We start from the raw sequence: 25,299 nt of genomic DNA on the forward strand, positions 1-25,299 counted from the left end.
AAGAAAGAATGGGAGACAATAAATGTAGACCTGACCCGTATCTTACTGGGTGTAAGGGGTACAGTTGAAAGAAAGTTTGACAAGATGGGGGACATCATCTATGGCTTCGGAGCAGAATGATATGGAATAAGGGAGAAAAAGCAAAAGGCACCAGCTTTGGAAAGCAAGTCCAGACGGCAAAAGGAGATGGAATGCCTAATCCGGGAGAGAAGGCAGCTCAAGAAGCAGTGGAGGAAGGCACCTGATAGTGAGAAGGGAGGCATCAACATTCTCCAGGGAAACATCAAAAACCATTTAGCAACCCTGAAACGAGCAGAGTACCTGCGGAAATCACGATAAAAGAAAGAACGAACGAGATCACGCTTCTTCAAGGATCCCTATAAGTTCATAAAATCACTTTTCATCAAAGAAAAGGGAGGAAACCTGAAAAAATCAAGGCAGGAGCTGGACGAGGATCTGGAAAGAATACATGCGGATGACAAGAGACACCAGAAGAGCTATTCCATCGGACATTCCACCAATTGAACAACCAGAGCACAAGATGGACATTAGTCCTCCAAAGTGGAGAGAGGTGGAACAGGGGTTCCGTATCGACTATACAAGGGTGCTCCTGATGTTCTTCGCTTCCTGTGGAGGCTAATGAGAGTGGCTTGGGAGAAGATAGACATTCCAAAAGCATGGCGCAGGGCAGGAAGAAGCCAGATTCCGAAAGAGAAGGAATCCACAAATATCAGCCATTTCCGCCCTATCAGTCTCCTCAATGTAGAGGGTAAGATTTTCTTCAGCATCATAGCTCAGAGGATGACCAGCTATTTAGAGAGAAACAACCTTGTGGATACAACAGTCCAAAAAACAGGCATCCCAGGGTTCTCTGGATGTCTGGAACATACCAGCATGATTTGGCACCAAATCCAGACTGCAAGAAAAGAGAAGAGAGATCTGCATGTCATTTTCCTTGACCTTGCCAACACGTTCGGAACTGTCCCTCACAGTTTCCTTTGGGCAACTTTTGACTTCTTCAGGATACCAGAGACTATCGCAAGCTTCTTGTCAAGGCTTATTTTCAAGATTTGCAGCTCTGTTTCTCCACGCCTGACTTCACGACCACATGGCACTGCATGGAGATTGGCATTATGGTGGGGTGTACCATTTCCCCATTGATTTTTACAATGGCTATGGAAGTCAACATAAGGGCCTGCAAGTGGGTAGTGGGTGGCGAGCAGCTGAAGTCTGGAGTCCATCTACCACCCATCAGGGCCTACATGGATGACATGACAATCATAACAGCACCATTGCACCAGGCGCCTTTTAGGGAAGCTTCAAGAGAACATCACTGGGGTCAGAATGAAATTCAAGCCATCCAAATCAAAAGCATTTCTATAATCAAAGGCAAACTGACAGATCAAAGGTTCTTCATTGATCAAGAACCTATCCCAACTATGTCAGAGAAGCCAATTAAAAGTCTGGGAAGATGGTATAACTCTAAACTGAAGGACACTGATCAGGCTAACGAGTTTAGGCAAGAAGTCATCAATGGTCTGGCGAACATTGACTGATCCATGCTGCCTGGAAAGCTGAAAATCAGGTGCCTGCAGTTTGGGTTACTACCTCGCCTTATGTGACCACTAACCATGTATGACATCACCCTCATAAGAGTCAAGAAGATAGAAAGAACAATCAGCTCTTTCGTGAGAAAGTGGTTAGGTGTTCCTCGGTGCCTGAGCAGCGTAGGCCTGTACGGTCAGCGGCTGCGTCAGCAGGACTGGTGGACGGCAGCTTCGACCACCCCGGGCCGCGGTGATTGAGCCGCGGGACTGTTTTAACATCGCCCGGTGGGGTATCGCGTCAGCGCAGAGGGAGAAGAGGAGGGAAGAGACTGCACACCTAAAACTTTTGCCTCCAACACAGTGAGGAGGTGCTAGGTGGACTCACTGTGGTGGATGTTAATATGTGTTTATTGTTGTTTAATTTAATTGTATTGTATGTATGTATTAATCCTTTATTGTCATTCAGACTTCGGTCTGAATGACAATAAAGGAAACCTGTAAACCTGTAAATACTCCAGCTGCCTCTCTCTAGTCCCACGGAGGAGTTCAAGTGCACTAAAGTCAGCCTAGAGATGACCCTGGCAGAATCAAGGGACACTGTCATCCGAGCTGCTGCTCCAACCCTGGCAACAGGAAAGAAGTGGATGGCTAAGAATGCGACACAGCAGGCAAAATCTGCTCTCCACCAAGGCGACATGGTAGGGCAAATCCAACACGGAAGAAGTGGCTTGGGGCTTGGCGGAAAGCGGTCTTGCTGGAACAAGGCATCATCACTGGAGCGCCGGAAGTTGGTCACGGCCGAAGTCCACCGACAGGAGGAGTTGAGTAGGTGTGCCAAGGCTGTGTCGCAAGCTAAACAGAGCCAGTGGATGAGATGGGAGAGTGTGGAAAAGAGGAAGATCAACTGGAAGGACACGTGGGAGATGGAGGCGAGCAGGAGAAGTTTCCTCATTCGGGTAACCTATGATGTCATTCCTAGCCCAAAAACTCTCAACCAATGGCTGGGCGAAGATCCATCATGCCCCCTGTGTTCAACACCAGCCACACTGAGGCACATCCTCACTGGGTGTAAAGTAAGCCTCTCCCAAGGATGGTACACCTGAAGACATAATCAAGTGCTCAAATGCCTGGCAGCGACTCTGGAACACAGGAGACCAGCCAACAATGCCCTGCCGGTCGATCCAGCTCGAGGCTTTCCAGGAAAGTGCCCTCGAATTTGAAGGTCAAAGACGCTCTTCTGGACTCATGGATTACGTTGCTCGTGGGTCAGGTCCTTTATTTTCAAGGGGCTGCCCCACTTGGGTGACCTAACTGGCGAGTTTAGAAGAGTTAAAAAAAATGACATGTTGAAGACCTCCTTCGACTATGTAGAAGACCTCCTTCGACTGTGTTGAAGACTAACTTCGACTAGCTACAACTAGCTACGACTAACTTAGGGAAAATTGGACACCGAATAGTGGAGAGTGAAGACGACCTCCATCGATCTCCTTCAACCTCCCTTCGACTATGATGAAGACTATCTACGACTATCTTCAACTACCTTCGATTATCTATGACTAACATGCTGACCTATTATGACCTACTACGACCTACTACGACTAAACCTACGAACAAAAAAAAAGTATCGATTTTTTCCATAACGACCATTTTTACTCGCGGGCATTTCTTAACATTGAAAAAACCGCCACAACCTAGATGAGGCCTTGAGTACGCGGAGACCACTCTCGAGCATGAAGGAGAGTTACGAAGACCTCCTATGACCTCATGTCAAACATGCTGCGAGCATGAGTCAAGGGCAAAATCACCAGAACCAGATTAGGTCGCCCAAGTGGGACAGGCCCTTCAAACTGTGGCCCCTGGTTCTAGGCTCCCCCAACATCAGGAACATGTTTCCTGCCTCTAGCATGCCCAAACTCTTAATAATCTTATATGTTTCAATAAAATCCCCTCTCATCCTTCTAAATTCCAGCCGCTCCATTCTGTCAACATATGACAGTCCTGCCATTCTGGGAATTAACCTCATGAACCTACGCTGCACTTCCTCAATAGCAAGAATGTCCTTCCTCAAATTTGGAGACCAAAACTGCACACAATACTCCAAGTGTGATCTCATAGGGCCCTATACAACTGCAGAAAGACCTCTTTGCTCCTATACTCAACTCCTCTTGTTATGAAGGCCAACATGTAATTCGCCTTTTTCACTGCCTGCTGTACCTGCATGCTTACTTTCAGTGACTGATGAACAAGGACCTCCAGATCTCGTCCCCTTTTCCCAACTTGACACCATTCAGATAATAATCTGCCTTCTTGTTTTTGCCACCAGAGTGGATAACCTCACATTTATCCATATTAAACTGCATCTGCCATGCATTGCCCACTCACCCAACCTGTCCAAGTCACCCTGCATCACCATAGCATCCTCCTCACGGTTCGCACTGCCACCCAACTTTGTGTCATCTGCAAATTTGCTAATGTTACTTTTAATCCCTTCATCTAAATCATTAATGTATATTGTAAACAGCTGCGGTCCCTGCACCGAGCCTTGCAGTACCCCACTGGTCACTGGCTGCCATTCTGAAAGGGACCCGTTAATCCCTACTCTTTGTTTCCTGTTTGCCAACCAATTTTCTATCCATGTCAGGACTCTACCCCCAATACCATGTTCTCTAATTTTGCCCGCTAATCTCCTATGTGGGACCTTATCAAATGCTTTCTGAAAGTCCAGGTACACTACATCCACCGGCTCTCCCTTGTCCATTTTGCTAGTTACATCCTCAAAACATTCCAGAAGATTAGTCAAGCATGATATCCCCTTCGTATCCCCATGCTGACTCGGACCGATCCTGCTACTGCTTATCCAAATGTGCTGTTATTTCATCTTTTATAATTGCCTCCAGCATCTTCCCCACCACCGATGTCAGGCTAACCAATCTATAATTCCCTGTTTTCTCTCTCCCGCCTTTCTTAAAAAGTGTGATAACATTAGCTACCCATCAATCTACAGGAACTGATCCTGTATCTATAGAACATTGGAAAATGATCACCGATGCATCCACAAAATACCAGAGGGCATAGCTGTAAGGTGAGAGGGTCAAAGTTTAAAGGAGATGTATGGGCAAATTTATTTTTTACACAGTATCTGGTGAGTACCTGGAACATGCTGTTGGGAATGGTGGTTGAAGTAGATACATTAGTGTCATTTCAAATATTTTTGAATTGGCATATGCAGGGAATGGGGAGATATGATTTAGGTGCAAGTAGATAACTGATGTCTTTGCCTCATGTTCAGCACAGATATTGTGGGCCGTATGGCTTGTTCTTGTTCTATGTTCTATATGGCATTGAGGGCTGCAATGGGCAGTAACGTCAACCTGACAATTCTGAGGCCTTCTGATGCAAATTGCAACAAATTGTGTGTATGTGGCAATTTCACATCACTTTGGAAATAGGATGCAAGGAAATTCTGTTAGACACTGTAAATGCAGAGTATTTGTGTTCACATGGCAAGAGATTGCATCTTGTGCAAGTGTTTGCACTAACTAGATTCACAGCAGTCATGTTAACTCAGATAGTTTAGATTTGATAAACTAGCTTATCTGAAAATGCTCCACCTACCAGCAAATGTTTTAAGCAATGATCACAAAGATTCTGTAAGAGCCAGTTGTTTTTGTAAATTTATTACTGGTACTCAACCATTTAACATTTGTGAATTTTATTTCATAAGACACCTTTAAATGTTGAATGGCTTCATGTCGTGAACAGTTCCGCTGTATATAAAATATATTATATGTTTACAGTAATGTATTGTTTTCCCCTCTGGCCTCTGACCAGTGTGCCTTGCATGCTGTGCAGTTGGTGCTTATTTGTGCTAATCTCATTATCCATAACAGCTATGGAATAAATGTTCTTATGTGAATTGTACCATTTACTGTCATTTCCTGCCCAACAACAGCTGTGTTAATGAATGCACATGGAGTGCCTTAGGGTCATTGCCTGATTGATAAAAAACAGGCATAAAGTTCTCTTTGCTGGTATGAAATCTTTAATGGATCTTTTCATTATCTTCCATTATCTCTCTCTCCCATGCACACTAGGAAACAACATTAAGGTTCGCTTTATGGTTATTGTCCCGTGAATGCTAGCACTATTGGACTGAAGGTTAATAATGTGTTAACAGCTATACTGTTTCCTCTGAATGCAAAATGGTATAGTAAAACAGCACCCCATACTTCAAGGAGAGTGGTTGCAATTTTCCCCCAAACCATACTTGAAAACAAAAATCAAAAGATCAAGGATCAAAGAGTATGATTTTGTATTTTAGAACCAAATTGTTTACAATTAATGATATTTTAAGGGAATTTCTTCCTGTGAAACTATTAGATGCTTTCACCGCCAGAGGGCCCCATTAGTTTGGTTCAGCTTTCCGATACCAGAATCTTCAATGGATTTTGTTTTTATCTGACCAGTATGAGCACTAGAAAAAAATCTCCCTCAGTTACAAGCAGAGTGATTTTACAGGACTGATGATTTATAAAAGATTTTATGATGTTTGAATAAAATGTAATGTTCTTGTTGGCAATAAAATGATTTAAAAAAAAGTAGACTACAAGAGACATTGGAAAATAATAAATCCAGTATAAATGTGCCTACTTTAAAATAGGATTAATTATTTGAGGTGAATTTGGTTTTGAACTGACACCTAAGATGAGGGGTTGTTTCTGGGGATTCAATTATTTAGTATTTATAAGCATTTTGTGCCATTGTCAAACTGTGCAGTATTAGGCATAGCTGTGGTAGTGGTGGGCTGAAGTTATTCCTTCTTTTACAAAACAAGGACCTATAACCACAATCTTGGACGAGCAAGAGCAAAAATAAAATGCTGGAGGAAGTAAGCAGGCCAGGCAGCATCTGTGGAGGGGAATTGACAGATGACATTTTGCGTCAGAACCCTTCTTCAGATTGATGGAAGGTCACAAGTTCACATGTTACAGGAGTAGAATTAGGCCATTTGGCCCATCAAGTCTACTCCGCCATTCAATCATGGTTGATTTCTGCCTCCTAATCCCATTTTCCTGCCCTCTCCTCGTAACCCTTGACCCCAGTGCTGATCAAGAATTTGTCTATCTCTGCCTTAAAAATATCCACTGAAGACAAATATGTAAAGAAGTCTCAACAACTCATTGTCTTAACTATAGTTTTATTAACTGTTCACATCATTACTATTCTAGCTGTACATGGTCTGTCACCGGAGCTAGAGAGAGCAACACAAGGGAGGGAGCATGCAATTATACACCTAATAAGGGGAGTGGTTAAGGGTGGTGAGGTCACTATGTTAAAGGCACATGCACTAGCCATCTACATCCTTTCTCTTCGAACAAAGCAATATAATAGTGACTGGGCGACCACGTCTCATGCGCTACAAGCAGGCATACAATGAATACAGAGCTAAACGAAATCCCCATATCGGACAGGCGGCTTAACCAGCCTGCCAGACCGGGTGCGATGCTCGCCACCTCCTCCCCCTGCAGGAACAAGAGCGGGCGGAGTCGGGGCAGGCGAGCGAACCGGGGAAACAGGCGGAGAAGCGGCAGGCGAAGATACTGGAGCGGGCAAGGACACAGCCGCCGGCGGGGTGGAGGGAGAACGAGGGCTGGGAGGCGGAGACAGTGGCGTAATCAACGGAGAAGGGAGCAACCGCGGAACGGCAGGAGCTGAATCGGACAGGGGAGGGGAGAAGGGAGCAGCAGGCGGCGGTGGGGGCTCGTTAACAATATAGTTAACGATATAACGACTTAACTATAGTTTTATTAACTGTTCACATCATTACTATACTAGCTGTACGTGGTCTGTCACCGGAGCTAGAGAGAGCGACACAAGGGAGGGAGCATGCAATTATACACCTAATAAGGGGAGTGGTTAAGGGTGGTGAGGTCACTATGTTAAAGGCACATGCACTAGCCATCTACAAAATATATCTGGTAGAGGCAAGGGTAAAGGAAGAGGCAAAACTGGCAGGTGAGAGGTGGATACATTTGAAGAGCGTGGTCTCAGATAGGTGGGGATAATGACAAAGGCTCAAGGTGGAATGGAAACAAAAGGATGCCAAATACGAAAGGAAGATGATGAGTGAAAAGTAAAACTGGAGGGATGGATAATGCATGGAAGGGAATGAGTGGGGAATAGAAGGAAAATGGGTGGCCTGGAGTAGGGAAAGATGGGAGATGGGAGGAGGGGACAGGGTCAGTGGGGGACAAAACAGGAAGGAAGAGAAGTAGGATTGTGGGGTTTACCTGATTTTGTTCAATATTCATGCCGTTAGTTGTAAGCCACCCAGGCAGAATATGATTTGCTGTTCTGCATGTGGCCTCATGCTGGCAACAGAGGAGGCCGACAGCAGAAAGGTCGGTATGGGGATGGGAAGGGGAGTTAACACTTCTTGTATCTGGGAGCTCCATCAAGTTTGCAAAGAGCATAAGTGTTTCTTCACTTAGTCTCGCTAATGTAGAGGCAGCTACACCGGGAACAATGAGTGCAGTACAGGTTTCAATAGATGCAAGAAAACCTCTGCCTCAACTGGAAGAGTTGTGGTGGTCCCTGAATGGAAGTGACAGATGAGACGTGAAGATACATGTTGCATTACCTGCAATGCATGGAAAAGTGCCTGGGGAGTGGGAGGGATGAGTGAACCAAGAGATTGTAGAGAGAGAATTCTCTGCAGAAAGCTGAAAAGCATGAGGAGGGAAGATTTGACTGGTGGAGGAATCCTGTTGAAAGTGATGTCAATTATGCATATGTATGTGCTTTCATCCTGTGTTCATTAGTTCAATAGTAGGGTAGACCACAGGCAAGAAAAGGAATGGCATTATTTGGTTGTCATTGATACATTGAACGGTCTTTATTTGTACCATTAATTTTTATGATTTTATGAACATCACTAGGGCCACAAACACAACTTCAGGGAGGAATTCACTGGCAAACAGAAACTGGAGACCTTTTCACACACTATCAGGTTACACCTAGCTTGTGAACGGACTTCAGCCTTGTGAAAGAGCTTTTTTCTCTTTCAGGCATATTTTCAACACGTTTGCAGTTGTTTTTGGTCTTGCTAGCAAGGAATAAAATAGGAAGAGTCAGCAAGAAATATTGTAATAATATTCATGGAATTTGAGAGATTAGAATGAATTATGTTGGACATTTTTGTTTACTTTGGACTTAAATATGTTCTCATTGCTGCAGCACCAATTTGCAGAAGCTCCAAATGCTCTGTCAAGTGATAATATATTTCAGATGCAAACAAAACACAAACAGAGCCAATCTACACACAGCAAGACCCACAGACAGAAATTTGCAAGAATTTTGAATATTTAAATGATCTCATTCGCTTGAACTCCAGACAATATGACCCAAATCAGTTAATATCTGCCCACTAACAACCTCTGGGTATCAGCCTGGTGAATCTTCAGAAGAACGTGGTTGTCCTGACACATAAATCGCTGAAAGTTAATGTGCTTGTGCTGCGAGTTATTGAGAGGTCGACTATTTGCAATTATTGCAACAGGATTTGAGCTTGCAAATAAAGGTATTATGCTGCAATTATGCCAATTCTGTGTCATGTTAAGCTGAAGGGTCGTAAAATATTGCTGAAATACAAGACTAACTCATTCTTGAAACAAAGCTCACTTCATGAAAATGGTTAAGGACAGTTCGCCCCCCAGAATAAGGTATAATATTGTATTAGACACAAAAAGCTGGAGAACTCAGCGAGACAGGTATTATCTCTGGAGAGAAGGAATTGGTGACTTTTCTGGTCGAGACCCTTCTTCAGACTGTTTTCTTCTTTAAAATGGCAAGCTCTTGCCACCATTAATGTCAAAGCGTCCATGTTCCTGAGCTCAATTAGCACAGCAGCATCTAGGTCAGCCATTGATTACTTACAGTGCTGAAATTTCAGGTTATAAAATTCATTCTGTGGACAGGAAATTGCCTGTACATTGGTTCTTTTAATGTAGAGTAGCGTTGACTTCAAGTATCATTGAAGTTTTACAGAGCAAGGTCTTGATGCAGTGGCAAAAGTGACCAAGATGACAGGAGACCCATGTCTGTTGCTTTCACTGGATAGCTCACAAACAGAAGCTTTTTACTGTATCTCGGTACATGTGAGAATAATAAACCAACTCCAATATTAATTCTTATAATATTGTTTAGCTTTGTGCAGACCAGCTTGCCCTTGCCACTGTTTCCTTCCTCACTTGTCACCTTCTTGCCTATGCTCTGGTCTTCACTGAAAAAACACATCCAAATAAGATGCAGAGAGCTCCATTAGTTCTGTAGAAAATCCATCTTGAGGAAGAACTAATGGGCAACTGGAATAAAGATGGTGAGGAAGGATTTGAAAGCAGCAAGTACTCACCAATTGCACATAAATGCCAACTGGCAGAGATGGAGCATATGGAGAGTCCCTCATTGGACAAGGGCCATCATCTCAGAGTGTCTCTGCTTCTCAGCATCTAAATCTGCTAAAGCCACCAGATGTTATACCATATGAGAATGATAAGAATCAAGATATAAAGAATCACTAAGGTGCTTTATGCGCTGTGAGACATAAACTTGCATGATCATATATATCTCCATTACTTGCTGTTCTTGTACATTTTTGCTCAGTGTCTGGCATATTGCCTATTAAGATGTATGATGTAGTGAAGTGGCACCAAGCAATGGGAAGTTGTGCTGTACATCCAATGTTCTTGGTAGAGATGCTTATTTTTGGAGCAAGGGTGGAAGTAGAAATGGACTTTGTATCTCCATATGGGAAGGCTGGACAGAAAGAGCCCACGCACATCTCCTGTCAGCAACTTGCATCAATCCATCATCTTCCTCCTTCATCTAAGAGGCTCTGTGTTTCGTGCCTTCCATCCCCAGTGTCCGATCGTACACACCAAGACATATACACACTGAAAATTACTTCCAGATGTTGAGAAGTAGGTTTTCAATAAGCCATAGCATGCTCAATGATTCGACACATTTCTAGGTGGTTGTACACCTTACATGTCACATTTTAAGGGAGTACCAGCCAGTAAATCCAACTGATGAATACACCCAATGACCTGGGGTTCCTTCGATTGCCATGTAGATGATGACACCATGCACTGCACAAAGCAACACATTTGCAAAACCACTTTGATCAGCAACATCTTGAGGTTCAACAGAGTGATCTGGTTTTAATACACTGTACCCATATGTCTCTTCCAGACCCAATATTCCGAGACTCCTGAGATCCTAGTGTTCAGACATGGCAAGGAAAACTATCCTCAGTCTGTCCACCATGAAGTACCAAATTGGTCCTCAACAAAAGTTCGTTGAATGAAGCAGGTCATTGAACCACTCCAGAAAACAGGTGCAAAGTCATAATACTTGATAACTTTGCCAGTGATTATCTTTAAGTCACTTTCAATGCGGCTGTGCTCTCTCTACTGAATATTAAAAAGTTCAGGAAATTCACAGACTCTCAGTCCAACCTCTCAACTCCTATTGGTTCTTAACAGCATTGATGTATAGTAGGATCTTGGGGTCCGAATCGCTAGCTCCCTGAAAGTGGCAACAAGTAGATAGAGTGGCACAGAAAGCACATAGAATGCTTGCCTTCATTGAATGGGGCTTTGAGTACAACAGTCAGGAAGTCACAATGCAACTTTATAGTACTTTGGTTAGGCCACATTAGGAGTATTGTGTGGAGTTCTGGTTGCCCATTACAGGAAGGATGTGGAAGTGGAAATTTGGAAAGGGGTGCAGAGGCGATTTACCAGAATGATGCCTGGATTAAATCGGTATTTGCTACAGGGAGAGGTTGGACAAATATGGATTGGTTTCCCTGGAGGTTGCGGAGAGACCTGATAGAAGTATTTAAAATACGCAGGCATAGGTAGAGTAAACAGTCAGAATCTCTCTCCCAGGATGGAAATACGAAATACTAAGCTGAGAGGAGCAAAGTTTAAAGGAGATTTGCTGGGTACATTTTTTATATACACAGAAGGTGGTGAGCCCCTGGAACGTGCTACCGGACGTGGTGGTGGAAGCAGATATGATAGTGGCAATTAAGACTCGTTTGGATAAGCACATTATTATGTAGGGAATAGAGGGATATGGATTATGTGCAGGCAGATAAGGGTTGGTCTTGACATCATGTTTGGTGCAGTCATTGTGGGCCAAAGGGCCTCTTCCTGTGCTGTACTGTTCTATTCTGTTGTTCTAATTGATTGATTAAAAGGGATTACTTGGATGAAGACTCAATGATTTGGACTAACGGTCACTTATCTCTGAATAAGTAACACGGTGGTACAGTGGTAGAGTTGCTGCCTTGCAGCACCAGAGACCTAGGTTTGATCCTGACCATGGGTGCTGTATGTATGTGGTTTGTACGTTCTCACTATGACCATGTGGGTTTTCTCCAGGTGCTCTGGTTTTCACCCACACTATAAAGACGTACAGGTTTGTAGGTTAATTGGCTTTGGTAAAAATTATAAATTGACCCTAATGTGTAGGATAGTGCCAGTGTATGAGGATCGCTGGTCGGCACGGACTCGGTGGGCCAAAGGGCCTGATTACACACTGTATCTCTAAATTAAACAAAAAAATCACTACCCCACTCTGGCTCCCAAATCCGTGAAATGGATTAAAATACAACTCACTGAAACATTCGAATCAAACAGTAGAATTGCATGAGAGGAGGTACATTGCCGGACATCAAATTTTCCCCATTTCTGCAGATCCATATCATATTGCTCAAAATATGTCTGATGGTTTTCCATTTGACTCCCATTTATTCAGCAGCATGCAATTACAAACTGCTTTTAATAAATGCAACAAATTTCAATTAAATTCTGTTCACTTACTATAGGCATTGCTATTCACTTCATGAAGTTGACTAATTGACACAAGAAAGGTGGGTCAGTGAGGGTTATTTTTCATCTCAGTTTAAGCCTTAAGTAACACCTGCAATATCCCTTTGTGAACCTGCTTCCTGATCAATCATATACTTGACAAATCCACAGAAACTCATCTCCTTCAACAGCACAACCCTGCTTATAATGGTTGGACGCAAACTAAACCTAATCCTTTTTGATATTTACTTTTGCTAAAATGAGCTTGACATCAGTTACTCCTCTGTTGAGAATAATTAATCTAGGCCTCTGAATTACAAGACCAACTATAAGGCCATTACTCTGTCAAATTCCAAAATGCAAATAGGGACTAGAAAAGTTATAAACCAAGACAGTCCGCAGCACTTTCTAGGAAAGTCTGCTAATTAACAAAAAAGCAATCTTCGGCAATCCAAGGATGACAAGGCCACTGTCAATGAAGTGCTTTATGAGCAAAAGTAAAACAACCTGCAGAGGGAAATGGAGAGCTCTTGTTTCAGGTCAACCCCAGTCCAGAGGAGTGGTCTCAAACCAAAACGTTGGCAATCCATTTCCTCCACAGATGCTGCCTGACCCGCTGAGCTCTTCTAGCAGATTGTTTTGGTTCAAGATTCCTGTTCCAGCCTCTTGTTTCCAAGTACTTTTTGAAGTGCAGTTATAACTGATGCAATAGTTTAACTGGCTAGGTCACAAGTTAATAAGGATGCTCAGCAGCTCAACAGCACCATGATAATTCCACAGGAGAGGGACCTGCTGTGTAGGTAGGAGCTTGGATATCTCTTTGAATCAGTTGAACTTGACAGATTCCATCAAATAAAGTGTTGCAGCTTATTTGCCCATAGAAAACTCCCTCAAACTACAATATTATTATAACCGAACAATCTGTTCTTATGATGATAACTTGGGAATAAATATTGGCCAAAATGATAAGGATAATGCTCTTCATTCTCTAAAGAACAGTTCCATGGAATAATTTATATCCACCCAAGAGAGTAGTTTTAACAAAACCTATACTTGAGCACTAACCTAGATTTAACCCAGAACCCTTTGACTCAAGAGTACTGCCAACTGAGTCACAAATATCAAACTCTCCCAAAGTACTCCATGAATTTAAAAAAAACTGTGTCTAGCCTAATGCCTTCTGATCTTTATGTCCTAATATGGCGCAAGGCAGAAAACGGATCTATTTAACCATGTAATATATGTGAGTGTTAGATGGAGACATTAATGTCTTCTTTTCAGAGCAATGTATTGGACTCTACTTTAGACAAGCAATATCTCAATTAGCAAAAAAAAAAATCCCACCTTGAGTTGTGAAGTTATGGCACTATACGGCATTGATACAGGACCTTCGGCTGACCTTTCCACACCAACCAAGTTGTCATTCAGGACTGCCATTTGCCAGAATGTAGTCCCAAAACCCTTCCTATATCTGTCCTTTGAAACTCGTAATTGTATCCAGTTCTATTGCCTCCTCTATTGCAGTTCATTCCAGATACGGACTGAGTGAACAGGTTGCTCCTGAGATCCCTCTTAAATCTCTCACTTTACGTCTAGTTTTAGAATCCTTTACATGAGATAAAAGACTGTGACCATTCACTCCATGCCTCTTAAGATCTTACCCCTCAGCCTACCATACTAAAAAATCCCAGTCTATCCAGCCTCTGCTTATTACTCGAGCTCACAAGTCCTGGTAACATCCTTCCCTGCATCCTTTCCAATGTAATGACATCCTTCCTACAGCTGGGCTGACGGTATTCTTATTTCCCTATTTATCACAGACCAGAAAAAAAGGTACTGAGTGCCTTAGTTATATCGACAGCACTAATTCAATATTTGCTTTTTTGGGTTTGATGGGAAGTTACAACCCAAATACCATTATCCCAAATAAAGGAAACCTCAACTTAAAAAGCATTCTTCAATGTCTTTCCCTGTTTATTCTCAAAACCCAGAGTGTTTGCTGTGCATTTAGAGTGGGAATGGAATCTCCAGTGTGCAGTTTTGCTACCCGAGTTCATCAGCTCTGCTCTACAAAAGTAAAATGATGAAGTGAAAGATTTATACCTTGTGCGCCATGTCCTTTGAACTCCTTAGCTTGGAATATAATTTGTCCTTGACATGTCAGGTAATCAAATGAATGGCAGACAACTGCTGCCCTTCTGACTCACACTTGTTTAGAATGAAAGCCTTGACATTCACAGATACAACACAACGACCTACTGAAAAATTGGACAGTTCTGCTTCATTATTAAACTCACTGGGAATTATAAGGTCCATCGAAATATTCGTTTTAATTAATCCTTCTTATTTTGAAGGAGGACAGAACTTTTCTTCATTAAAAATGTGTAGGAGTTTACTTGGACCCAAGGGCAATTTTTTCAATTTTTCATTAGTTCTTGAAAATGGGGGGATGGGGGTGCTGCTCTAACCCAAAGTGTGACAGGTATTTTGCGTTATTTTTATCTCAACTCATTGGGCATAAAATTCACAGGATGGGGAAAACATTTTTTTGTCCCCATAAAAAGGTGGGTGAGAGACAAATTGTCCCCTTTGTTTACAAGGGTGGATCAGAAGACAGTGTGACATCCACCCAAGGTGGGTTAAAGGTATCTTAAGGTTGGATCCACTGATGTATGTTTCTTAGAGAATTGCTGGGAAGATAAACATTCTTTTCCCGTCCCTAATCACCAGCGAAGGTCTTATGAGCTGCTATCTTGAACTGCTGCAATCTTTCTGGGGAAGATATTCCCGCAATGCTGCTGAAGATGGAACTTCAGATCTGGGCCCAGCAACAATAAAGGATCAGCAATATATATTTCCAGGTCAATATGATGCTTAATTGGAAAGAAATGGCGGCGCTGCCTTAGCAGCTGTGGCTCGCCTGCAGTCCGTCTGTTCTTTCTTTTTTTGGGGCGTTCTGGCGATCCAGCCTCGAAGCTGTGGCCGCGTTGCGGCGCTCCGGCGGCGGCCCGGCGGCGACTCGGCCTTGGAGGCTCGGCCGCGGGGCCAGTGGACGACATCGTCGGGAGCTCGCAGGTCACAGGTTGGTGACCTGTTTTTCCGGAGCTCCCGCAACAACAGCTGCGTCCGCTGGACTGGAGGGCCGCAGCTTCGGCAGCTTCAACCACCCCGGGCCGCAGAGTTTGAACCGGCCCGTTCGCGGCGCTTGGATTCAGGAGTCAGGAGGTGAGCCACTCACTCAATGTTTGAGTGAGTGGCACAGCATCTATGTGGCAACACCTATAAATTTCTGGTCAATGGTCAATTTCTGGTCAATCTCAAGATGTCGATTATCACAGGTTTGGTGCTGCTGATGGCTTGAATATCAAAGATAGGCATGCTATTTATTCACCTGTATCTACAGAGATACAAATGGAATAATACATTGTGAATTCATGAGCAAACATTTTCACATGAGAACTTATCATGAAATGAAAACCATTGATGAAGCAGCTGATAACAGTGAAGCCTCTTATACTGGCCTGAGGATCTCTGCAGCTTGTCGATTGATGACAACTATGTTCATTTGAGTGAGGTACGACCCAATTAGTGGAGCAATTTCACTTTGTCGCTACATTCTCTAAAATGCTGCCTTGACTTCAAAGGCAGTCACTCCCATCTTCTTCTGGAATTCAGCTCTTATGTCACAATCAAAATAATACTTTATTAGCCAAGTATGTTTTGCAACATACGAGGAATTTCATTTGCCATGTTTAGACCAAGGTTGTGTTGAATAATGAAGACAAGTGGCCCTAGTGAAATCTATGGACACAATTGAGCAAGAAAGTACGATGTTATAGTGATGATCACTTTTCTTTAATATCTTATGCTTGGCTGATGGGTGCTAATTGACTAAATTGCATTTGACCTGCCTTACTGGCTGTGCATACATAGGGACTTTTACACTTTGCCAGATAGATGCCTCTGTGGAATTGTACCCGCACAACTTAGGTAGAGGCTCAGCTAGCTCTGGAGTACAGATATTCAGTATTATACCCTGGATATTGTCAAGTTTCCATGTTTATTAGTATTGGAACTGATGGCCCAAAACCATTTCTTCTTATCACATGGAGTGAATCAAATTGCTCTAAACTGACTTCCATCGTGCTGACAACCACAGGAGTGGGTGAAATGGATGACCCAGTCATTCCTGACTGAACATGGTTTTAAGTGCTTCAGCCTTGCCCTTGGATCCATTTCAGAAGTCAGCTGGGTGCTGCAATACACCACACATCCTGCACATTTCCCACGTGTTGCACAATCAGGGTTCTTGTCTGGGATCCACAAAAAAACCTCTGTGCAGAAACAGCCACAATCCTCCAGCATCCTTGGACCCAACCTCAACCAAACTTAGAAGATGGTCAGAGCAGCTGGACTGTTTTCCACTGTTAGATCATTGAATTCTCAATGATTCCCGGAGTCCAGTGGTAACATTTTAAAATTCTTATTCAGACACAGAGCTTACATACTATCTGAACAACAATCAAACTATGGATGCAACCACTTGTTAAGCATTCCTGCGGATCAGATGGCACCTCCATTGTCTATCTATTAGTTGGTGGCACTCTTCAAAATTATGTCTCTTTCTGATTGCTTTAGCTCCAACCAGCAGGGCATTTGCTACAAGACTGACACTGTCCCACATGTGGGAGCTTTGTTCATTCAAACTGATTTCAATTGTCTGAACCAAACCTGCAGCACTGTTAAACATCTTGTCAAGAAAAGAAAATAGTAAGATTAAACGAGAACTTACCAGTTTGAAGTTTGATCTGTATTTTATGAGGAGTTACGATGAGGGATTACGTGAAGAACCCGCCTCAGGACACATGTGCGGCATACTTCAAAGCAGCGGTGTGGAATCACAGATAGACACAAGTATTTGAAGTAACATAGTAAAGAAAATAGAGACATCAATTTATCAGTTTGATCCATATAATGAGGGTGGGAGCGGAGGGCACGTAATCCCTCATCGTAACTCCTCATAAAATACAGATCAAACTTCAAACTGGTAAGTTCTCGTTTAATCTTACTATTTTACTTCGGAGTCACGTGAGTGACTACGTGAAGATTTCAAAGCTCTGTGATTTCAAACCGTGTAACAGCTATTACTACACCACTGCCGAAGTCTTTGAGGGAGGAAGTGTGTTATCGTAATCAACCAATGAATCTGTTTATAGAAAAACACAATGGTATTTTTACAATAACAATGAAGAAATTTAAATGCTCCCCTGGGCTAATTTAAATATTTGCAGATTGGAATCTTTCCTGCAAATAAAAACAGGTTTTGTCAACAGTTTATAATAAATTCTTTCTCTGAACGTTTTACCCCCACCATTCTGCTGTAGCCAGGATGTGGTTTATAGGCACGTTCATTCTTTTGCCGTTGACGTGGAAGCTTGTCCTGTGGAATGAAAACTTTGTACATGTTAGTTTTATCCCAGGAGCTTTAGTACCTGCTTGAGCCATCCCAAAAAAGGCTCGTTACCCAACCACAAGGTTATTTGTGACCAACCCACAAGGCTTTTCATCTCCCTCGAATATTTAGGTTGTGTCTATGTAAGGTAATAGGGTCATGGCACATTACCGTGTTTTCTGGCGGGTAAGCCCGGATTTTATGACTGGATAAGGTGTTCCTGGTCTGGTTTGACCATTCCCTGGACAATGATAGAGATCTGGTCTGAAGCTATGAGCATGGTGTCCAGTTGCAATAGGAGTAGTGACTGGACCCTCTGTGCTGCTCCGAGTGCCCTCAACATATGTGTTTAGAGCATAGATGGTTCAGGTTGAGGGATCTGGCTGGTGGGTATCCCCTGAGGTATGGCAGTACCACTGTGACATCCCATATATGGGTGTACCTGGTCTAGGGGTTTAGAGTTGTAATACCCTTCATAGATTTACCACCAGCCAGTGTGACCCCATGGCCTGTTGTCCTGTAGCTGTTTTGAAAAAACAGGCAGGGCAATTCTAGCTGTGTTGATGGTACTGTAGCCGAATCCTTCATCATGGTGAAGGTTCACCAGGAATTCCAGTTCGTAGTAACTGTATCGGTTGAGTAGGTTATCCCTGTATCCTTGCAGTACTTCTCTTGATGCTGGACAAGTGCTGTAGTCCAGTGGATGTTCAGAGGGATGCTGACATGGTGTCGACGGTTCGGTATAACAATCCCAGTCCCAGATGTGGCTTGTGCAGAATCTGCAACCCAGGAGCTTGAATTTCCCATGGCACAGATGACTTGTGCCCGGCTCCGAGTGTTAATAATTCTGGGTCACTGGGGAATACCATCGAAGTTTCAACAACCATGTCATGGAGTATTGGGAACCATGGCTGCGTAAGTCCGTCAGGTACTATCAAAATACCTGAAGCAGAGTCCTTTTGTACTGTGCGTAGTCCTCGACTGATGAGGCAGAAGGGAAGAAATACATAGAAATAATTTCACCAATCCAGCGCGAACGCATTTGCTGCCCCAGGGTCTGGTTCCCACGCGACATACATAGGACATCCCCAAACACCTGGTGATTTAGCGTTGATGCAGATAATCGATATCTGGCGTGTCATATAGCTTGATAGTTTTATTTAAACTTTTTTATAAAAAACATCTAATCGATGTTGTCATTAAATTTATGTGACCTGGTGTCTGTCACTGTATTTAGCTTACCTGGCAGGTAAGTTGCTGATAGTCAAATACATCTTTGGACACACCATTGCCAAATTGTTTTGACCAACTTGTCGCATGATACCGACTTTATGCCGCCCATATGGTTAATGTAGGCCACCACCGTAGTGTAGTCTATTTATAACCGTACATGCAAGTGCTTTAAATCCATAAAATTCACCCAAACATTTTTAGATAATTAATGCCCAGTATAAGTGGTAACCCCACCACTGTCTTTCTGATATTACTTCAGTGGGTAACTTCATGAGACGCTCAATGACAACCTATATGTCGTTTTTGATACTAAGGTCCGAATCATGTAGACAGAAATGCTACCATTTTCCCAATTACTCTGTTACTTGTCGAGTAGTTGGTAGTTTGTTGACCATTAATTTGTTGCATGTTTGTGCCAATTCAACTATGTTGTCTCTTGGCAACATTATAGTCACGTAGACTGAATTAATATGAAACCCAAGATAGTCCAGGAAAGAGCTCTATATGCTGGTAGGAACCAGACCCACCTACCTCCATGGTTATTGGCGGTTTTGTCTTTTCTGTTTTCTGAGTGCTTTGTTCTGACGATGTGCTGGCGACATTGGGGGGAGGCGCATTTTCCAGGGGGTCCGCGGCAGGCCCTGATCTAAAAGATCTTTGGGGATAATGCGGCCCCAAGCGTTCACCAGTCCCATATTCTAGACGTCGACTGGTGGATGCCGTGGGGTGCTGCCGCTTGGGTATCGGAGGTCGTGGTTTGCTCGTCCCGGGGCCTGCCCTCATGATGCCGAAGGTTTTTGATGCCTCTTCCATCTCCTTCAGCTTTTTGTTCAGATCTCTCCCAAATAGCAGTGAGTCTGCCTCCGCAGCTGGGGCTTTACACAAGCCTGCAAATTTGGGATTGAGGGCAGGTCTTATATTTCCCTCCGGAGATTGTTTAGTTCGAATTGTGTGGTACACCTTAATACCAGCACATCCTGCTGGTATGTATTCATCTTCGTTGTCTCCACAGAACGAGCATAGGCTGTGATAGCTGACGTCAGGAGCCTTAGGATCCGCTGTAGCTTGAGTTTTTGTGCCCGCATAAGGGCCCCCACATTTTCCCAGATTTTGCTGTTGAGGCTTTTTTCCCTTAAGGGCCTCACAGTTCTCTGGCGCTGTATGTTCTTGCAGCACCTCGGCGAGCACCTTCTTCAGTAGAGGTTTGTTGGATAGGTGATTAATACTGGCTGCCATTTTTTGGCTCCAGCGGTGCTCCAGCCCGTGGGGTTGCTACGAAGCGGTCCACCACACCCAACAGCTGTTCCTGATCCTGTACCACATGCATACTTTATTAGATTAGATTAGATTAGATTAGATTCGTTTATTGTCATTCAGACCTTTCGGTCTGAACGAAATTCTGTTTCCCTGCAGTCATACATATAATTTAAAAAAATGACAAAACACATAGTCAACACAAATTTAACATCCACCACAGTGAGTTCACCAAACACCTCCTCACTGTGGTGGAAGGCAAAATCTTAAAGTCTCTGGCTAATACTGCCATTTTTGGTCGCTGCCTCACCACAGCTCAGAGCGGTGCTGCCAGCCCCGCCCACAGGGGTTGCTACGAAGCGGTCCACCACACCCAACAGCTGTTCCTGATCCTGCACCCTATGCATACTCCCGATTTCGTCCGCCTGCCCCATTTCCCGACCAGCCCTGCCCTGGTCACCAATGCTAGCCTCCTGCTCCAACCCGTGGTATGAGGTAGCAAAGGGCAGTGCCTGACATGACACTATGGAGGAGGTACCTGTCCTGTCTCGCCAGGAGCGCTGCTGTTCCCGGTGGACCATCTCCTCCAGGAGCTGCTAAATGCAGCTCAGGCGGCTGTCTCTCTTCTGCTTTGGTGGAGACATGTCCCCCTCCGACGAATCGGAGACGACCGGCCGTTTGGCTTCCTGGCCGCTTTCCCAGTCCGCCGTGCAGGCTCTGGCGAGACTGGGCTTGGCTCGGTCTCAGGGATAGCGAAACCGCTCTGAGAGCGACGCTGCCGCCGGTTGCTGCCCCGCTGGTAGAGTTGGAGCGGGGCAGTTTTTCTTTGAGAGTTTTCTGCGTTGTGTTCCTGAAAAGCCTGCAAAAAACACAACTGCAACTCACCTCTCCAATGCCCAAGAGCCGCTCCTGCAGCTCAGGCGGCTGTCTCTCCCCCTCCTGGGTGGAGAGACGTCCCCGTCCGATGTTGGAAACCACCGGCCGGTTTTGCATACATCCAGCCCGCTGCTCAGGCGCTAGCGGGCTGGGCTCGGTCGCGGTGTCGGGGTAGCGGACCGCCCGCTAAGCGGTCCTACCGCCTGTTGCTGTCCCCGCAATGAGACGCTCCTCCGTCGAGCGGGCAGGTGCAGCGTTTTCCCCCAGCCCGCTGCTGAAGTGCTGACGGGCTTGGTGCAGTGTCGGGAGCGGGGCGCTGGTTAGCGGTCCTGCCGCGGTGCGCTCTCTCTCTCTCCTGCACTCGGGCTGCTGTTAGAGTGCAGCGCACTCCACGCCAACACTGCGTAGTGGGTCCCCTTCATCGGCTCCGAATGGTCGGAAGCCTCCGCCCGCCCGCCTGCCTGCCTTCACCTGGCCAGCTACTCGAGGGGCGAGCGAGGACTGAGGGGAACCTCCAACGAGTGCAAGCGCCGTCTTCTCCGTTGTCGCCCCTGTGGAGTGGTACCGGCACCGGCACAGCTCCCAGTCCATGGTCCGCCGTGTGTGCGGTCCTGGTGGCGTCTTTCCCCCCCCCTCCCGCGAACGGAACACTCCTTCCCCGGAGTCCAAGGGGGCCGCTTGAATGCCTACAGGGAACAAGCAGACGCGAGGGGCTGTTAAAATAAAGGTAAGTACTTACCTAAAGCTGTTGCCTGTTGCCTGCTGAAACGTAATGCCGCACATGCGTCCTGAGGCAGGTTCTTCACGTAGTCACTCACGTGACTCCGAAGTAAAATCACCATTCTCCCTCACTTTGACCATACTTTAATGTGGTCTAACCTCATAAACGGAGTGAGGTAAGACCCATCAACAAGTCCTTGCAATGCATCTGGTTATTTAATTCATTATCATATTAGTCGCTTACATTCCTTAACAATGGCTTGAGCATCGTCACCCATGCCTCAGAGATCCTCTTTTCCTACACTTCATAATGTCATCTGAAGATTATGTGGCACAAGCCACATCATCTGCACATCCACATCAAGATCTACTTCTCCTTCACCTCGATCGGTCCTTTCAACATTTGTCCTAGCAGCTTATCTGCATCTTTATCCAGCTCAGTACCAGGAAACCCAGTAAACTTCAGCCACCACCATGCCCTCTACCACACTGCCACAGCTACTTCCACATTGTATTCTAAGGTCAATATAGTAGATATATTTTTCAACCTGCACCTAGCCTCTGGTTTTATTTTGAAATGAACTAACTAAACAGATCAGAATTAATTCTTACTGAACACACAGATCACTAATCATGTAAATTTAGTAATCTGTCAGGAATTTGCTTTTTGATAATGGATATTTGATATGAAACCAGAAAAAACTACATTCATTCATATCCCAATGCATGATAAATAAAATTTAATTTGGTTCTCACTCTCTGAATTTCATTTAAATTGTAAAATTGATTTCTACCATGTGGTCACTCTCCGATACAGATTATTTAATAAAGAATAGTGAAGCGTTAAAACTAAAGTATACGGCTAACCCAGATTTCTCATGTGGTTACTGCTGATTTGGTGAGGTTGCAAATATATGTGCATATTCATAAATGTGAGCTTGTATAGTTGTAGAACAAGGCAGCAAAAAACAGGATTAGGCTATTAGGTTTATGTAAAGCCTAATTGACTTTCAGTATCTTGGCTCAAACATGACTATCTAGAGGTAAGTGCCATAAGTACCTGGTTGTCACTCATGGAATCATATCCTGACAAGGATGCTACTTTAGGAAGGGATAAAAGAAAAAATGGTTGAAGAAAAAGGGAAAAATTAATCAAAATATGGCTGAAGCCCTATTGTGAACATATTACAAAAAATATCCCTTTACAGCATTAAACAATCTGCTACGGACATTATAATAATCCCAAAACATTCTTATCTCAAACTACAAATGGAACTCATTTGTCAGGTGTGATATGTTAGAACAAGAGTGTAAGTGAACCAAATTAATGGTTCTTTCTCCTCTGTGACGTGGATTGAAATACAGGGAAGACTGATGAACACTGTCCGCCCTGCCAGCTTTGAAAATCCCATACAAAACACCGTGCAGTATTGGCCGGCCAGGCCAGCATGGAAAATTGCTAAAAGGGGAGCAGGTAAAAATGACCACAAACAAGGCTGACGCACGAAATGGAAAATGACTGCTCCAGTGCATTAGCAGCAGCTTTTCTCATTGGAATCATTTCAAACAAACAACTGTGAGTTTTATTCCGCAACTAATAGTGTTGTAATTGGATGCTTAACATCTGCAGTGGGAAATAGTCAGATTTCCACTTCTGTTCTCAACTGAGGTCTGAGGTTCACACCTGCTTTTAGAGGGCAGCATTAAAACCGGTGCCCAAGAATAGTAAGGCGACGTGCCTCAATGACTATCGACCAGTGGCACCAACGTCCATGGTGATGAAGTGCTTTGAGAGGTTGATCATATAGATATATGATCAATATATATGTGTATTTGTGCGTGTGTGTATATATACACACACACACAATGAACTTTTTTTTCTCTCTCTCTTTTATTATATTGTTTACAGTGTACTATGTTTATAGACAAAAGACAATAGGTGCAGGAGTAGGCCATTCGGCCCTTCAAGCCAGCACTGCCATTCAATGTGATCATGGCTGATCATCCCCAATCAATACCCCGTTCCTGCCTTCTCCCCATATCCCCTGACTTCGCTATCTTTAAGAGTCCTATCTAGCTCTCTCTTGAAAGTATCCAGAGAACCGGTCTCCACCGCCCTCTGTGGCAGAGAATTCCACAGACACATAACTTTCTGTGAGAAAAAGTTTTTCCTCGTCTCGGTTCTAAATGGCTTACCCCTTAATGTTAAACTGTGGCTTCTGGTTCTGAACTCCCCAACATCAGGAACACGTTTCCTGCCTCTAGTGTGTCCAAACCCTATAAGATATCCTCTCATCCTTCTAAACTCCAGAGTGTACAAGCCCAGCCACTCCATTCTCTCAGCATATGACAATCCCGCCATCCCGGGAATTAACCTTGTAAACCTACGCTGCACTCCCTCAATAGCAAGAATGTCGTTCCTCAAATTAGGGGACCAAAACAGCACACAATACTCCAGGTGTGGTCTCACTAGGGCCCTGTACAATTGCAGAAGGACCTCTTTGCCCCTATACTCGACTCCTCTTGTTATAAAGACCAACATGCTATTCACTTTCTTCACTTCATGCTGTACCTGCATGCTTACTTTCATAGACTGATGAATAAGGACCCCCAGATCCCGTTGTACTTCCCCTTTTCCCAACTTGATGCCATTTAGATAGTAATCTGCCTTCCTGTTTTTGATATCAAAGTGGATAACCTCACATTTATCCACATTAAACTTCATCTCCCATGCATCTGCCCACTCCCCCAACCTGGCCAAGTCACCGAACATTCTCATAGCATCCTCCTCACAGTTCACACTGCCACACAGCTTTGTGTCATCTGCAAATTTGCTAATGTTACTTTGAATCCCTTCATCCAAATCATTGATGTATATTGTAAATAGCTGTGGTCCCAGTACTGAGCCTTGTGGTACCCCACTAGTCACTGCCTGCTATTCTGAAAGGGACCCGTTAATCCCTACTCTTTGTTAATTCCCGGGTAGACCATTTAGGACTGAGATGAGGAAAAACGTCTTCACCCAGAGAGTTGTGAATCTGTGGAATTCTCTGCCACAGGAGGCAGTGGGGGCAGTGGGGGCTAATTCAATGTATGTTTTCAAGAGAGTTAGATCTAGCTCTTAGGGCTAAAGGAATCAAGGATTATGGGGAAAAGCAGGAACGGGGTAATGATTTTAGATGATCAGCCATGATCATATTGAATAGCGGCGCTGGTTCGAAGGTCCGAATGGACTAGTCTTGCACCTATTTTTCTACTAGACCAAGTGGGACAGGGCCAACAAGTGGGACAGGACCAACAATCCATTTCAATCCATTTCATGTCAAGTCAATCCTTTTCA

The sequence above is a fragment of the Leucoraja erinacea genome, chromosome 3 (genome assembly GCF_028641065.1).
Source record: "Leucoraja erinacea ecotype New England chromosome 3, Leri_hhj_1, whole genome shotgun sequence".
In the NCBI taxonomy this organism is placed as follows: Eukaryota; Metazoa; Chordata; class Chondrichthyes; order Rajiformes; family Rajidae; genus Leucoraja; species Leucoraja erinaceus.